The sequence below is a fragment of the Chrysemys picta genome, chromosome 9 (genome assembly GCF_011386835.1).
Source record: "Chrysemys picta bellii isolate R12L10 chromosome 9, ASM1138683v2, whole genome shotgun sequence".
NCBI lineage: Eukaryota > Metazoa > Chordata > Testudines > Emydidae > Chrysemys > Chrysemys picta.
The window spans coordinates 30,498,267-30,514,379 of NC_088799.1; the positions used below are offsets into that span (position 1 = coordinate 30,498,267).

The 16,113-nt window shown below is 39.4% G+C and overlaps 1 long non-coding RNA gene across 5 annotated transcripts in view; it reads right to left on the bottom strand.

The window, feature by feature from the left end:
• Positions 1-360: 360 nt before the first annotated feature.
• LOC101948981 (uncharacterized) overlaps positions 361-16,113 on the bottom strand; it is a 79,667-nt gene continuing 63,914 nt past the window's right edge. Inside the window, exons 3-5 of one of the 5 annotated variants that reach the window (XR_006175242.2) lie at positions 3,220-3,467; positions 1,666-1,845; positions 363-689 (exon numbers count right to left, since the gene is read on the bottom strand). This is a non-coding gene — a long non-coding RNA (uncharacterized LOC101948981). Of the gene's footprint in view, positions 690-1,665; positions 1,846-3,219; positions 3,468-12,310; positions 12,673-16,113 lie in introns of those variants that run through there. The other 4 variants (XR_010590632.1, XR_006175243.2, XR_002889287.3 and 1 more) reach the window with 4 other exon arrangements.

Below are 16,113 nucleotides of genomic sequence, written 5' to 3' on the forward strand. Positions count from 1 at the left end.
CACTGGAGGAGATTAAGGAGTCACAGCATAATTTATACATTGCTATACCTATTAATGAGGCCTTGTTAGACCCTGCAGAAATAATTTGGCATACCTCAGCCACAATACCACCCACCTGTAAAAAGGTGGACAAAAATATTACATTCCCTCCAAAGACTTTGCCTCTATCTCCCAACTCCCTTGTGGTTGATGCTGTGAATAAATGTGGCAGACAGCATCATGCTAAATCTACTCCATATGATAAAGACCTAAAGTGTCTTGATTTATTTGGCCTTAAGTCACACTTATCAGCTACCTTACAATTTAGGATCACAAATTATGAAGCCCTTGTGGCAAAATACAGACATACTAACTATTCAAAGTTGAATGCTTTTATTGAGCATCTTCCAACAGACCACAGGGAGCAACTGCAGGTGATCATTGCTGAGGGCCAGCTGCTCACAAGAACATCTCAATTCTCTGCAGACCTTTCTGGACACCGCTGATAGAGCTGCTCATTCTTTCTCCATGGTGGTAGTCATAAGGAGGGCCTTCTGACTTCAGCTCTCAGGTTTCTGAGGGAAGTCCAAAATACCGGTAAGGACCTTCCCTTTAACAGACTGAAGTTGTTTGCAGGAAAAAACTGATGAATATTTGTTTCCCTTAAAAGATTCTAGAGCCACCTTTTGCTCTCTGGGAATTTACGCCCCCTGCACAAAAAAGAAAGCTCAGTAAGTCCCAGACAGCATGCAGATCTCGTCCTACCCAATTTTCTGCCTCCCAGAGATCTTATGAACCCCAGCACAAGAGACAACAGTTCCAGAAGAAGAGACCAGCTACTTCTCAGGCATCAACTTCACAATGTATAGCTTCAAAACACCAATTTTGACAGGCTGGTTGAGGTAGAATCCTTATCTGCTACAACAATCTGCATGTCTTCCTCGCTTCAGTGACCACCTCTCACATTTATGTCAGAACTGGGAACACATCACTATGGACAAGTAGGTACTGGAGATCATTTCAGCATCCACTTTACCTCCCTCCTCTACATCCCGACCCTCTTCCTCGTCCCTCTTTAGAGCCCCCTCCCTTGAACACCTTTTGCATCAGGAAATCAACTCTCTCTTGAATCTGGGTGCATAGAACTAGTTCCCACGCAACACAGAGGGAAGGGATTTTATTCCAGGTGCTTCCTGGTTCCAAAAAAGAACGGCGGTTGGAGGCCTAGTCTAGATCTAAGTTTACCCAACATATTCGTAAAGATTCAAAGGTTCAAAATGGTTTCTCGTGCAGCAATAATTCTATCATTGGACCAAGGGAACTGGTTCTCAGCCCTTAACCTTTAAGGTTGTTTACTTCCATATAGTGATACACCCCTCCCACAGAAGATTCCTACACTTCACTCTGGGTCAATAGCACTTTCAATACATGCTGCTCCCATTCATTCTCTTTTCTGAACCTAGAATATTCTCAAAAGTTGTGTCTGTGTTAGCAGCTCGTCTTCACAGACAAGAAACTCTGATTTTCCCATACCTCAACAATTGCCTGCTCAAAGGGCCGTCCTTCAACAAAGATTTGACAGCCACTCAGAAGGCTGTAGACCAATTTCTCAGACTGGAACTATAATTAAACATCCGAAAGTCCACCTTAACCCAGGTACAAAGTCTGGAGCTCATAGGAACTTACCTCAATGCAGTAACAGCTAAAGCATTCCTCCCTTTGCACAGCTTCATAACCCTAGCCAACTTAGTAGAGTCCAAGACATCTCTCAAACATCAGCCAGAAATTGTCTCTAGCTTTTGGGACATATGGCGGCTGGCACCTTTGTAATAAATCACGTGAGACTTTTACAAGAGACCAGGAATACTACAGGAAAAATAAAGAAATAATGAAGTCTGACTACCAGTTCAATGGGATGAAGATCAGGTCTAACATACCAGATGAATTTAACATTTAAGTTGAGAGAAAGAATTTGTGGCCATAATTTGTTTGGTTTTGAGATAACTTTATGTAAAACACTGTAGAAAATGCAATCAGGGCAGGTTAATGAATATAGTACGGGGAGAGGTTACGTGGATATAGAGCTATCAAAGTTTGGATGTTGAATGCAAAAAGTTCTTCTGAATAGAAATTGCTTACAATGGAATGAGGTGACTGGCAAAATGACTGGGTAATATAGTTTATTTTACATATTTGTGTCAGTGACCTTGAAGAAGGAACATGAAGCAAAATGATGACATTCTGGGGATACTTAGAATTTTTAATGACAGCTACAGGTTCTCTTGCAAGTGGCATTAACTGCCTGCCTCCATGAATGTTTGCAGAAATGATAAACTCTTATTATTTCCCCTAATAAATTTGAGCAGATTTATTAGAAGTGACCTCCTCCAGTTGAGCAAAACTACTATCTTTCACACTGATTTCCTTTAAATTCTAAAAGGCATATGATTCAAGTGACTAAGTAATAAGTGAGAATATTTTGATTTTTTTGAATGTGTGTGTTCTCTTTGTGCATATGCCTTACCAAATTTCTGTTCTAAAATACATTTCAGAAATGTTATAAACAATATCTAATTGTTTGGGGGGAGGGATAGTTCAGTGGTTTGAGCATTGGCCTGCTAAACCCAGGGTTGTGAGTTCAATCCTTGAGGGGGCCACTTAGGGATCAGGGGCAAAAATCAGTACTTGGTCCTGCTAGTGAAGGCAGGGGGCTGGACTTGATGACCTTTCAAGGTCCTTTCCAGCTCTAGGAGATAGGATAATTTTTAATCTTAAAACAGCAGCTGCATGTCCCTGGTGGACAGTCATCCGTCTGTTGTAATTAAACCCAACTTTTGGAACCTATCAGCTCCTGAGCCAGCTGGGTCAGGGCAGAGTTCAGTCATTGTTTCGTTCTCTGTGCCTCTCAGGCATGGTCCCACGTGCAGACTCCCTGTCTGTTCCCTTTCCCTGTGATGTGGGACTACACAGTCCAGCTGGCCTGGGCCCTGAAACCACTGCTGAGACCTCCAAACCTCCTGAGTCACTTATGCACGATCCCCTAGAGCTGCACCCCAAGGGAAACTCTGGTTTATAATTCAACTCCTCAAGGACCGTGTGGCAGGTAAAGTAATGGAACATAGACTTTGCACAGGAAATTCTTAATCCCAATAATTGTTACCCTTAAAATATACAGGAGTTACGTATCGTTAGGAAAAACCACCACCACCTACAGGTCTTCCCCCGTAAGTCTATGCTCACCCTTTCTTGTGAGTCCTAGGCCCAGTCAATGTGTCAAGCAGGTAGACCCCTCCTGCAGTCCTTTTATTGTCAGTCAATGGTTGGCCCCTGAAAGGCTGGAGCAGATCCTGCCCTTAATAAGATTTTTGTTTCCTATGTCAGGAGACCAACTGATCAGCTTCAGAACCTCTCAGGTAGTTAGCGGGAAGTCTCAGCCCCCTTAGAGTCCAGACTAGGCAGACTTGTTTCCTTTAGCCCAGGCATTCCCTCTTTGATTGGAAGACAAAAACAGTTGATGACTCTTGTGTTAGCTGTCCAGGGTGGTATCATGCATTACAATAAGCTGCTCTTGATCTGTTCTTAACATCTCAAGGCAGTTACAACTACATGAACAAAATTTAAGTCACATTCTTCAAAATGGCAGTTACAGTATCAAGTGAAGGTCACAATTTTGATACAGACATATACCAATCCATCACAGCAGAGTTCAAAGATAACACAATAAATTATGCTACTATATTTGTTCTATTTATTGTGTACTAGGGTGTGTGTTGTGATTGGCACTTGTAAAAAACACAAAAATAATGGTAATCCCTCATTAGTGATGGTTAAAATAGGCCATTTTGAATTGCAACTTTCAAACCGGCAAATATTTAACTGTATTTGTATGTTGACAATTCTTTCAAAAATATGATTGTGGATCAAAATTAAAACAGACTGGAAAATATTAGATAAAGTGAACTGAATTAAGCTAAGTGTAACCATGGCAGTACAGTAACGTAAAAAATATTTTATTCCATCTCAAGAGTTTGGATGCACATTATACCTTTTATATAATTCAAGTGACTGAATCAAAATATAAAGGTTATACAAATCAAATTAGATGTTAATTTCAGCGTGATGTTTCAGATCCTGAGATATATGTGATGAAATAGGAAGCAGGACATCAGTATTGTTCAGTTTGTAGCGACAGAGGTGAGATATTTGTTTCTAATAGAAACCTATCTCCAGCTATCACACCTAAATCTGCAGAGCTGTGGATTATAAATATCCAGTGGATAAAGATTTCCTGTATTGTTGTATCTTCCTACCAATGTCCATGAAAGCTGATTTTCTCTCAGAGCTGGTTAACACTGACATGCTGTAAGTGAATTCAGAGTGGCAGACAAAGGACCTGCTCCAATGTCCATCGGTGTAGCCTTTTCCATTGATTTAAATGGGCATTTGATCAGGCCTATATCACCAGCATTTATTCTTTCCTCTTTAAACTACAATTGACTGATGGTTTTTCATGTATATGTTAATACCAGAAACAGCTTGGTGAAATGAATATAAAATTAAAAGGCTGTCCATGTACTTAAGCCAGAACATACAATATACAGCAAAGGGAATATAATGTCCTATACCCTAGTTGATTAGTAATCAGCAGTTAATTAGTTGTTTTTTTTCTTCAGTATTTTGACCATTTTGGAACTTGCAACTCACCACTTTATATATAAATTGTTTCCAAAGACAAGCATTGTATTTCTGCTATTTCAAAATACATAAAGATTTGAAGGGGTGGGATAGGGGTGGGGGAGGGGAAGAGAAGGGAAATACAGTACCCTGCGGACCAAAGAAACAGAAGCAGCAGCTAGGTTCTCGGTTTGAAAATGTTTTGCTAGAGTGCAAAACACATTGTGACATGTAACGAAATAGTGAAGGTGAATATATTGTGTCATTGCAGAAGAGTGTCTGAAAATGCTTGTCCAGTGGCTGCACTTTAAAAGTTTGGTCCAGTTTGAAAGCTGTTTCAAGAGATTAAGAAGTCAGAATTTGGGTCTGAATCAGAAAGAGCAAAACTAGAATTAGCAACAGTGAGGGGGCAGTGGCATCTGCATGAAGGAATCACACTAGGCCACCACCAGCAGTTAATAAAATGCACAGTGGTGCTAGGGAGACGGAATAGTACTGTTCTCCCTCCTAACTCTCATATCCACTGGAAAACTGGCACTGTGGGGATCCAGGAAGAAATCTCCTTATGAGAGAGAGAACAAAAGAGAGAGAGTGTGCACGTGCCGTGGGAGGGGAGTCAGGAGCAGCAGAGAGAGGTGGCCATGATAGTGCTGCCTGACTCTCATTGACTTGAAAAGACTTTGGATCAAGCTCCAAGACAGCCTGCTAAATCACAGCACAAGAAGGTACTGCTTGAAGATAAGAGTAGACTTGAGTTCTGACCTTTGAGTATTGTGCCTCTACTATAGGCCTGATTCTGATCTCACTGACATTGTTTTAGAACAGAAGTATCTGCAAAAAAAGCCAGTAGAGTTACACCAGAACATGGCTGGTGCAAGCGAAATAAGAATCAAGCCCTGTATTTTTATAGCATGACATGTTGAAAAGAAAAGCTTTTAAGCCAGCTGTGTCCATTTCCAAGGCAGGGAGACTTCATGGCATTCAACAGCATGAAGATTAACCATTTTAACAATAAACTGTGAGATAATGGTGGGAAATGTAAATTAAAAATTACTTTGGTGTACCTAACCATTTGATCAGAGGAAATTACCTCCTACATTATTCAAAGGAGGCCATGGTACACTCTAGAGAAAAGAGATAAAGCTACAGTACATGTATTATTAAATATATTTGGTATTCATGTTAGGTATTAAATTTCCTTTAATAAATTGGAAAATTTCTACGGTGTGTTCCAAAATATTATTTCAAACTTTTTTTTTAGCCTTTTTGCTTACCCAGGACTGCAGCAGAAAAGAACATCTGCAGCACATAAAAGCTTGGGGACTTAACGGCTGTTTACATTTTTTCCTTGATAAATTATTAAAATCATGCTTGAGTAATCATTTTTAATGAAAGAAAGCATCTCCGGGAGTTAAATGAGCATCATAGACTTGATGTTGTGCAAGAAGTGTTACTCAAGACTATCATGACTAATTACTGCATATTTCTGAGATGATATTATTAAGACAAGTCCTGAACAGCTTTCAACTACTAAACTGTCATGCTGGTGCTATACATTTTTTTTTAACTCTCATTGTACCTCAGTACACATGGGGGAATTCTGTTTTAGGCGAAGTTTAATTTTCTTGCAACTTTACAGCAGTATAAGCTGATTGTAACTAAAACAAAGGACCTGGTTCTCCTCTGTCTTGTTCTGTGCAAAGTGAGTCTAAAATACTACCATTCTGTTTCTTAGGGTTTTACACACATTTTGCATAGGCACAAATGATAGCACCCGGTGAAAGACCATGGAGAATCAAGTCCAAGGACTGAGGTGACCCATCCCACATTTTAACTCAGAGATTTTCTACTTTTCTTCAGCTCTTTGCCAAAACCACCCTTTCTTTAAGTGAATTTCTACTGCTCTGCCACAAAGGAGCAACCAAGCCAGGCTAGCGAAAGCCTTGACAATAATTAAAAACAACTATTACAATAAACAGATTGTCAGTTACTCCTTAGATCACAATCACCCAGGTCAATTACAAAATGAAGTTTACACTCCTCCCAAAAGAATTCCTTACTGGAGTCCTTCGTATTAATACCCCTATGCAGTCTTGTCTATGGGAAAAGGAAATGGGTGCAGGGAGAACAGATAAGCCTTGAAGTGTCCCCCAAAGAATAACAACACTGTACTGTTATAGACCAAGTCAGACATTACTACTTACTTGGACTGGAATGCTCTAGTTACAAAGCAGTAACAAAGGGATTATATACTTGTGACGTTGCAGTCTATATGGTTTTATAAAAATATGATAAGTGAATATAATGTAACTGGGATATGCTTCATGCAAAAGTTCTCTTGTAAGGTATCATTACAAAGCTTATAATCTACTGAGTGTGATCATCCTATTTGTATCAATGTACCACTCTTGTATCTAAAACTAGAAATATAAAATATAACTCTGAGTGCCTATTGTAATTATGCAAAGTGTGGGCCATTAGTGGTGGTTTGGAATCTTGATGACTCCCATTAACCAGGACCATTGTCTGCAGATGGCTGTGTTTTAACTGTGAGTCTTCCTGTATATGTGTGTGCTGGCAAGTGGGTAATGAAGTCTTGCAGTGACATGTGATCATGTCACTTGAACTGGAATCCATCTTTAACCTGGTGCTTTTCCAGAGGGGGGCGTGGAAACCCAGAGGGACAAAGGGTTCCCGCCTTATGCAAAAGATATATAAAGGGGTGGAACAGAACAAAGAGAGAGAGAGGAGCCATCATGAAGAATCCCCTAGCTACCACCTAAGCTGGAACAAGAGCTGTACCAGGGGAAAGAATTGTGCCCAGGCCTGGATGGTGTCCAGTCTGAGGAAAAAACTTACTGAAGCATCTCTAAGGGTGAGATTATCTGTATTTAGTTTGATTAGACATAGATTTGCGCATTTTATTTTATTTTGCTTGGTAACTTACTTTGTTCTGTCTGTTACTACTTGGAACCACTTAGATCCTACTTTCTGTATTTAATAAAATCACTTTTTAATTATTAATTAACTCAGAGTATGTATTAATACCTGGGGGAGCAAACAACTGTGCCTATCCCTCTATCAGTGTTATAGAGGGCGAACAATTTATGAGTTTACTCTGCATAAGCTTTATACAGGGTAAAATGGATTTATTTGGGTTTAGACCCCATTGGGAGTTCGGCATCTGAGTGCTAAAGACAAGCACACTTCTGTGAGCTGTTTTCAGGTAAACCTGCAGCTTTGGGGCAAGTAATTCAGACCCTGGGTCTGTGCTGGAGCAGACGGGAGTGTCTGGCTCAGCAAGACAGTGTGCTGGAGTCCTGAGCTGGCAGGGAAAACAGGAATAGAAGTAGTCTTGGCACATCGGGTGGCAGCTCCCAAGGGGGTTTCTGTGATCCAGATTTTTATGCTAGACTTTAATTCTTTGGCCCAGATTCCCTGGTCCATCTGCATTGCGTTCAGCAGAGGGCATAGCAGATGGCAAAAGTATCTTTCTGCCATCTTTGTGTTCTTCTGATCCTTGAGCTGTTTGAGCCCCCAGGATAAGGTAGAACAGCTCTAGGAAAACACACCAAGCCCCAAACTCAAAGTAACTTATATAAAACCATGTCCCAGATAATGCCCTATGACAAAGACCACAGTCCTGCATCTTATGTTCTCATATACAACAATGCAATGTGGGATAGTATATCATCATTATGATTTGGTAGCATTTTACACTATTTTGCATTAGTGTAAGTGACTACACAAAGTGCATGGCAACTGTGAAGTCAGCCTTCAAGGTCTTAACTCTTCCTTCCTGCCCTCCGCCAAGCACCCTCAAACACATTACAATTCTTTGTTCACAGCATATGATTGAGTGATCCTCTAAATCACCATCACTAGGCACTTAGCGGACAAAAAGTCTGGATTTGTCTGCAGGGTTGAATAGGTGTGTTCATAGGAACAATGGAAGGAGTTAAATTTACTATTACCAGATTGTTTGCTGAATGTTTTAGAAGTCCTCCTCTAGAAGAGACCTAAATGCTATAAATCATATTTCAGAGCGTGAGAAGCAAAGCCACTGCCTGCATGTTTACAATGTTTTCTATTTTACTTTGACATGAATTACAAGTAACACCAATGTTAACTGTTACAGGATCACTATAAAGGGCCTTAACAAAAGATATCTTTCCTTCAAATGAAACATTACTTTATTCATTTTCTGAACACTTAACGATAACAAGCAGCTTATATGAAGATAGACTAGTAGCAGAGAGGTCTTGATAGCAGCAGTGTTATTGATAATATCTTGGATTTTTTTTTAATAAAGTGTGAGGGTCAACAACAGAGGAAGAAAGAGTGATATGAGAAATAGTAATTCAGACCCTGCTTAATGGAATGGAAGAAACTACAGTAGGGAAAGAAAAAAATGGTAATTACCAAAACAGGTAAGCTTGCTTTGATGACTCATACAGCTACATCAGAGCTGAGAACTCAGTGATGTAGGGAGAAAGCTAATGACTAGATTAACACTATAAGGGGAGCCATTCTTGACTGAAGGAGTCTAGATAACAACACCTCAAAAAAAAAAGGAGGAAAAAAAGAAGACGGGGGGGAGCTCTGGAACTGTGTTCAGTATGTGTATCAAAATCAGAGACTAGAAACACAGGAACAATCCTTAGCGGGTTGTAAATGGCAGCATAGCTTCTCTGACTTTAATTAGAGCTACATAGATTTACAGCAGATGAGGTCTGGCCCAGACTTTATCAAAGACATACATTCACACTCAGATGCATGCCATCTAAAAATATGCATAATTTTAGGCAAATGAGGAGCTCATTGAACACAACTGAGCTATTCACATGGCTAATGTTACACACACACACACACACACACACATATTTAAGGATTGGAGCTTAAGATATTAACGTGAAGCCTGCTTTATTTTGATCCTGTTTGAAAAAAATAGCCTGCCTGTAAATTGATAAAGTTTTATAGCAATTGCTTAATTCAAAATTAACTAAGCTTTATATATAGGCCTTTGTATTATTATTTCCGTTAGCAGTTGCATCCAAGAATGTTTACTTCTGATCAGTTATGGTGAGCTTAAAGCATTTGTGAAATATTTAGCTGCTTGTGATGAAATCTATAAAAAACGGTGTGGTTCATTATCTTGGAATGAAATGTACCTGGCTGTTTTTTAACCACCAAAGAGTAACGATGGGTCAGGTGTTGTCCTTCACTGTTTAGTTGGTAGTAATTAAAAAAACATGGCTTACTTACCTACAGAATCCTTTATCTTAAAAGAACATGAGTAAAAATTGTTTTAATGCACTTTTTAAAAAGTTCCTTTAAGATATTGAATTTAAGTGACCTTTACCTCCTATATTTCCTGTCCCCCTTGTCTACAACTGTTTGGGAACATAAAACAAACCCACTTGAGCTCAGTGAATCTCCATATTAAATACAAGTGGCAACACTCAAACCTTACATGAGTGTGTGTAACTGCACTGATTTCAGTGGGGTCACATCTGCTTACATCACAACTGAATTTCAACCAAAGACTCAAGTGTCTGTCAGGTTTTCAACTATCTCTTGTCTTCATAAAGTACCCCAGCTCAGTACTGAACTGAATGAATCAAAGGTGACTCTTAACTCTGTCTTTGCGTTTCCTTTCCCATCTTGAATGTAGCTTATTACAATAGATGTACGTTTCGTATCTTTCCGCTACAGTATTTTAAAATGCCAAATCAACTGTGTTTAAGAATATTTGTTCAAAATACATAAGAAAAGTCAAGGAAGAAAGCTTTGGTTTCTAGAACTTCACCCACACAAGTCTTCCAGCAGCATATTGAAGATCAGTGTATTCAAATAAAGAAACATCATCAAAACTTTTTTGGGGGAGGGTGCTAACCTCTGTGGCTAGGACATTATAATTTAGCAATGGCAGAGATTAACAATTGAACCCTTTCATAGGTGTCATATATACATTGCTATGAAAGCAAATCCTTAAAGAAAATTAAATTGAGCTGAGACTTTAAAACCACTAAATAAGGACTTAGACTAGTGGGGTACCCAAAAGGTTAACGTCTGATTGAATTAGAATGTTACATTAAAAAGCCAAGTCCCAAATGAGAACCAGTGCTTGTGATGGAGCATTTCACAAAAAATACTACCATCAACTTCAATATTGTGAACATTTCTTTTAAATCTGGTGACTAGTCAGAAATAGAAAGTTAAAAAAAAAACACAATAATTTTATTTCTATGGATTTTCTGTTAAAGAAAAAAAACCCTTGTTTTTAAGGACCAGACTGTGCTGATTTTATAACTCCAGTTTGAAACTCTTAGATGTCTCTATGCCACTATGAAAACGTGTTTAAAAAGACAGCAGAAATATATCTCTTTCCATGGAACTTCAATCTCTGTTGTAACTTTCATCCCTGTAACACAGCTGTAGGAGTCTCTTTAAATAAGTTCTTTGACAGAAAATTCATTGACTAAAAAGAGAATGAGAATATCTCCTCCTCTAAACCTTCAGTGAGTAACTGCAGATTCTCAATAATATCTTCCTACACTAGGTTTTTCAAGTAAGCAATTTAAATTATGGTGAGATTCAGGAGAGCTCTGTATATGTGTGCAACGTGCAGATGATTACAAGCTTTTACACTGTCCATAGAGTGCTTTTAAAGAGAGTTTCTGGCAGAGAAATCCAAGGTAAAATAACGTTAGTGTTTTCTTCTTATAGTGTCTTCTTCAGCCTTATATTTATTAGTGGCCAAAGTTTGCAAACAGGAAGTCCTCACCTTGGTGTGGGGCAGAGTTCAGGTGTGTGGGGCTTCTCCACCAGCCAGTGAGGCAAAGGTGGGCTATGGAAGGAGAGGCTTAAGGCCAGAATAATTGCTAAGTTCTCTTATACCAATTTTCTGAAACCAACATTTTTAAGTAACTTACATTGAGTCACAACTGCATTATTAAATGAAGTATAGTCATCAGAATTATGTGTTGGATTATAGGAAGAGAAAACTCCATATGGATGATTGCAATCCATTCATGGCTATATCAGTCCTGTGACTCTCAGGGAGTGTTAAAAATGCACATGATACTGAATTTCATGTTCTAGTCTCAGAATTTGCTTGAAAAGTTATGTTAAATGACATGTTAGCTGCCCATTGACTATAGCACTGAAGAGGTTCACCTATGTTTTTTCCCCGCCAACCAGAAAATGGAATGTACTGCACTCATAAAATGGGCTCCAAAAACTCTTACTTCAGTAAGGAATAAGAAACTAATTAATTTGTCTAAAACAAGTAATTGACAAACCTCACAACCTTTGGATAAGGCCCCCAGAATTTGGGAGCTTATGTATCTAGATAAAGTAATCAGAAATCATATCACAAACCCTTAGACATACACAAAAATGGTTACTAAATAGTATGCATGGATCATGCTTCTGATTCATAACTAGTAAATGTTAGTGCCCCGGGTGTACCTTCATTTGATGGTGGAAGCGAAGGAGCTTCTTGTTTTTCTTAATTTGTGTCACAGTAGTGCCTAGAAGCTACAAGTGATATCAAGGCCCAGTTGTACCTAGTTCTCTATCTACGCAAGGGACGACACAATCCCTTTCCCAAAGTGTTTACAAGTTAAATTGAAGGACATAAATTCACACCATGTAGAAGTCAAGCTTAGGAGTTTATTACACACAGCGCTAACGGAGTGTCACCTTGCTTATTAGGCTCAGAGACACGGTCAATCAATTGATTACAATAGAATATATAGATTTTCCATGGGCGGGGGAAAGTGATGGGGTAGGCAGTTCCGCACCCCGGGATAGGTTTTGCAGCAAGACAAGATAGCACATTAGCCAATGGTTAAAAGGTTACATAATGTCTTCGCCCATGGTCTCAAGTTAGCAAGTTAACATTTAATTAATACTTTGATAAAATGTTATTAGTATAGAATATATATATGTTGAATTCTGATTTGGGGTCCATAGGAATGGAGCAACTCCTTTGATTGTCCAACAGGTACATTCCTAGGGGTTAAAGCAAAGAAACAGTATATGACAATACAGATTGTCTTCTGTGTGTCTTAAGGCAGGACATTGGTCCCTGGGAAGGGAGGTGGAAAGATGCCATATCTTATACAGACATGTGCCAATTTTCATAAACTCAAGGTTGGATCTGTGGGAAGAATGTTTCCCTACAGGAGAAACACAATAGGAACACGTTTGAATATTTGCTACTACCACCAAGATCTGCACCTGTGGCGGCTCCACCCGGGCCCGCGCCCTAGGCTTCAAGGCACACCGCAGCGGCCCTCCTACTCGTCGCGGCCCTCCTACTCGTCGCGGCGTAGCCCCCGCGGCTCTCATTGCCGGCGACGGCCGGGTATGGGCCCGACGCTCCAGCGCCATCCATTTTGAAACATTGGATGAAACATAATTATTCAGTTATTGCTTCAACATCTGGCATTTCTACTGACCAAACATATCTTAGTAACGGGAATGTTATCTTGTTTATTCTGCTTTTCTCTTAGCTGATTATTATTTGCGAGGCCTCTGGTCTCGTGACCAAACTCTGGACTTTGGGTCTGAAAAAGAGCTGGCACAATCCATATACCAGGTTGTTATATAAAATGCACATGGATTTTAACCCTTCATAAACAGACAAGACAAACAGTTGGATACATGAAGTGTTAGCCGCATTTTACAGTTAGGGGACTTAGGTACAAATACACTAAGTAACTCAACCAAGGTTACATAGGATGTGTGTGAAAGAGCTGGCTATTGACCTAGCTTAGCTTGGCTAGGACCATTTGGAATCTCAACGAGCAGACATTTATTGCTGAATGTGTAGGGAGGCAGAGAAGAGAGGATAGGCAATACCACCAGTAGCACTCAAAGGAATGACAGGACAGCGAGTCACAGCAAGGGAAAGTTCTGCAACAAAGTAATATTTTACCATTACTAGGAGAAGTGCAAAGGATAAACATTAGGTCTGTGCAAAACTTACAAAATTGTAGGTCACAAAAACTCGACAGGTTTAAAAAATATAATAATATAACACATGAAACTCAGCCCAGATTTTAGAATCTTTCAGCTACCTTGGGCTCATTTTCAAGCTTTTTTGAGATTGCCAAAAACTTAGCCTTAGCATAACTGTTCACACAATGCCTCACACTAATAAAAGAGGCCTCTAACTATAACAAAGCCTAATAACCCAATTATTTGTATTCTCTTGCTTGATCCTAATATATTTCACTCTAATACGCCTTATAAAGCTATCAATATTACATCCAAATAATAGTCCTAGCATAAAATAGAGTCATAGATCAACACTAGTGTGTAATGGAAGGGTCTAAAGGACTTTAGAAACAAGGAATCAATTTACTGCCCAGAAATGAAGTAGAACAGTTCATGTCAGGGATGGAAGCATTCCATATGCAATTCTAACTGAAGAGGAAGGATGATCCAGTGGTTAGGATAGGCAGGTTCAAATTTCTGCCCTACCACTGGCTTCCTGTGTCCATAGGCAAATCACTAAGTTTATTTGTGCCCCGGTTCCACATCTGTTAAAAATATAGATAACAGTACTTACCTATCTCGCAGGAGTGTCCAGAGAGGGGGAAAAAAAATTAAAGATTGTGAGGGGCTCAGAAACTAAGCTATATAAATAAGTAGGCAGAGTGTAATTACCTAGGCTAGAATTTTCCATGGACTCCAGTAAGATATCCAGTAATTTTGCAATGAGGATATCACGTTTGTTGAATGGCCTAGACCAGTGGTTCCCAAACTTGTTCTGCCACTTGTGCAGGGAAAGCCCTGGTGGGCCAGGCTGGTTTGTTTACCTGCCGCGTCCGCAGGTTCGGCCGATCGCTGCTCCCAGTGGCCATGGTTCGCTGCTCCAGGCCAATGGGAGCTGCTGGAAGTGACGCGGGCCAAGGGATGTACTGGCCGCTGCTTCCAGCAGCTCCCATTGGCGGCCTGGAGCAGTGAACCGCGACCACTGGGAGCCGCGATCAGCCGAACCTGTGGACGCGGCAGGTACACAAACCGGTCCGGCTTTCCCTGCACAAGTGGTGGAACAAGTTTGGAAACCACTGGCTAGACCATTAATTTTCCTTTTAGTGTTCCTCAAACTGTGGTCTGTGGAGTCCAGCTAGTGGTTCACAGAATAAAACATCTTGATAACCAAGGAGTTTGGAATTGGGGTGTTGGGAAAAGAGGGTGCTCATGAAGGGACCTCTTTCCTAGTGATCTCCAAACTGTAACAGTTGGAGACAGTGATGTGAAATAATACTTTGTTTTAAAATTCTTGTGCCTGTCTTATAGTGGCTTTAAAAATAAGCTTTAAAAGCTTTTAATTGTCTCATGTCCACTGCAGAAATGGGATTATTTAGTTGAAAATATTTTGATGCATATGGAAACTAATAGATAACAAGTGTCATGATCCACTATCGAATTTGTAGGTCATGTTGCCCATGAAGAATAATATGCCTGAGACTTAAGGCTTGATCATGCTCCTGTTGAAGTCAATGGGAGTTTTGTCACTGACTGTTGGGATAAAATTTAGCCCTAATGCATGTTTCACTACTACTCAGTATGATCCACAGGTTGTCTAAAAAGTCAGAATAAAGATTTGTAACTTTTGGTTTCTACTGTAGGCTGAAAATGGTAATTAATAAATTAAACAAACAAACAAACATGGTCACACTTCAAATTTCTAAGCACTAGATTTAATTAGATGATACCATTTAAAAATATTACTTGAGTTTTGTTTGTTTTACAAAATGTTTCTTCCATTAGCATAGCAGTAATGACAATGAAATTAAATTCTTTTGATTAAGCTCTTCAAAGGAATTTGTTCCATGTTATCATAGGATGTTGTTGGGTGAATGGTAATCACATGCTGTTTCATGTCTGACAAATGCCAAAGTATTCATTTTGTTTTATTCCCAGAATTTTGATTTACTGCAGATTTCAACTAGTCTCTTCCGGACATAAATTTTGAATGGAAGTTCCTGAGTCAAGGAGGCTCATTGTTACAGAATACGCTATTCTCGTCAAAGCTACTTTCATTTCTTATATACTTCAAAATCTTTCTTTATGGACTGACCTAATCATTCTAACATGCACAAAAAATAAATTTTCCAGCTATCCTCTTTAGGGAGCAAAGAATCAAAACTGTACTAAATTAAATTGCTTAATTTTGCATACCTGTAGATCTTGGTATGCTGCGGGCAGACAAATCAATTCTAATAGTGTCTTGTTTAACTTGCTTATTTAAATAGCCAAACCATTTTGATTTCTTGTTCAAATAACCAAAAGACCAGACTGTATTACTGGTTAATGTGTCTTCTGAACTCCTGTAGTTCAAAGGAAACCGCACAGATTGTTGGGTTGACTGTCTACTGTTGGCCATAAGAGTAAGTCTAGCCCAGCTTAGTATTCAGTAATACCTTTGCTAATTAGCTA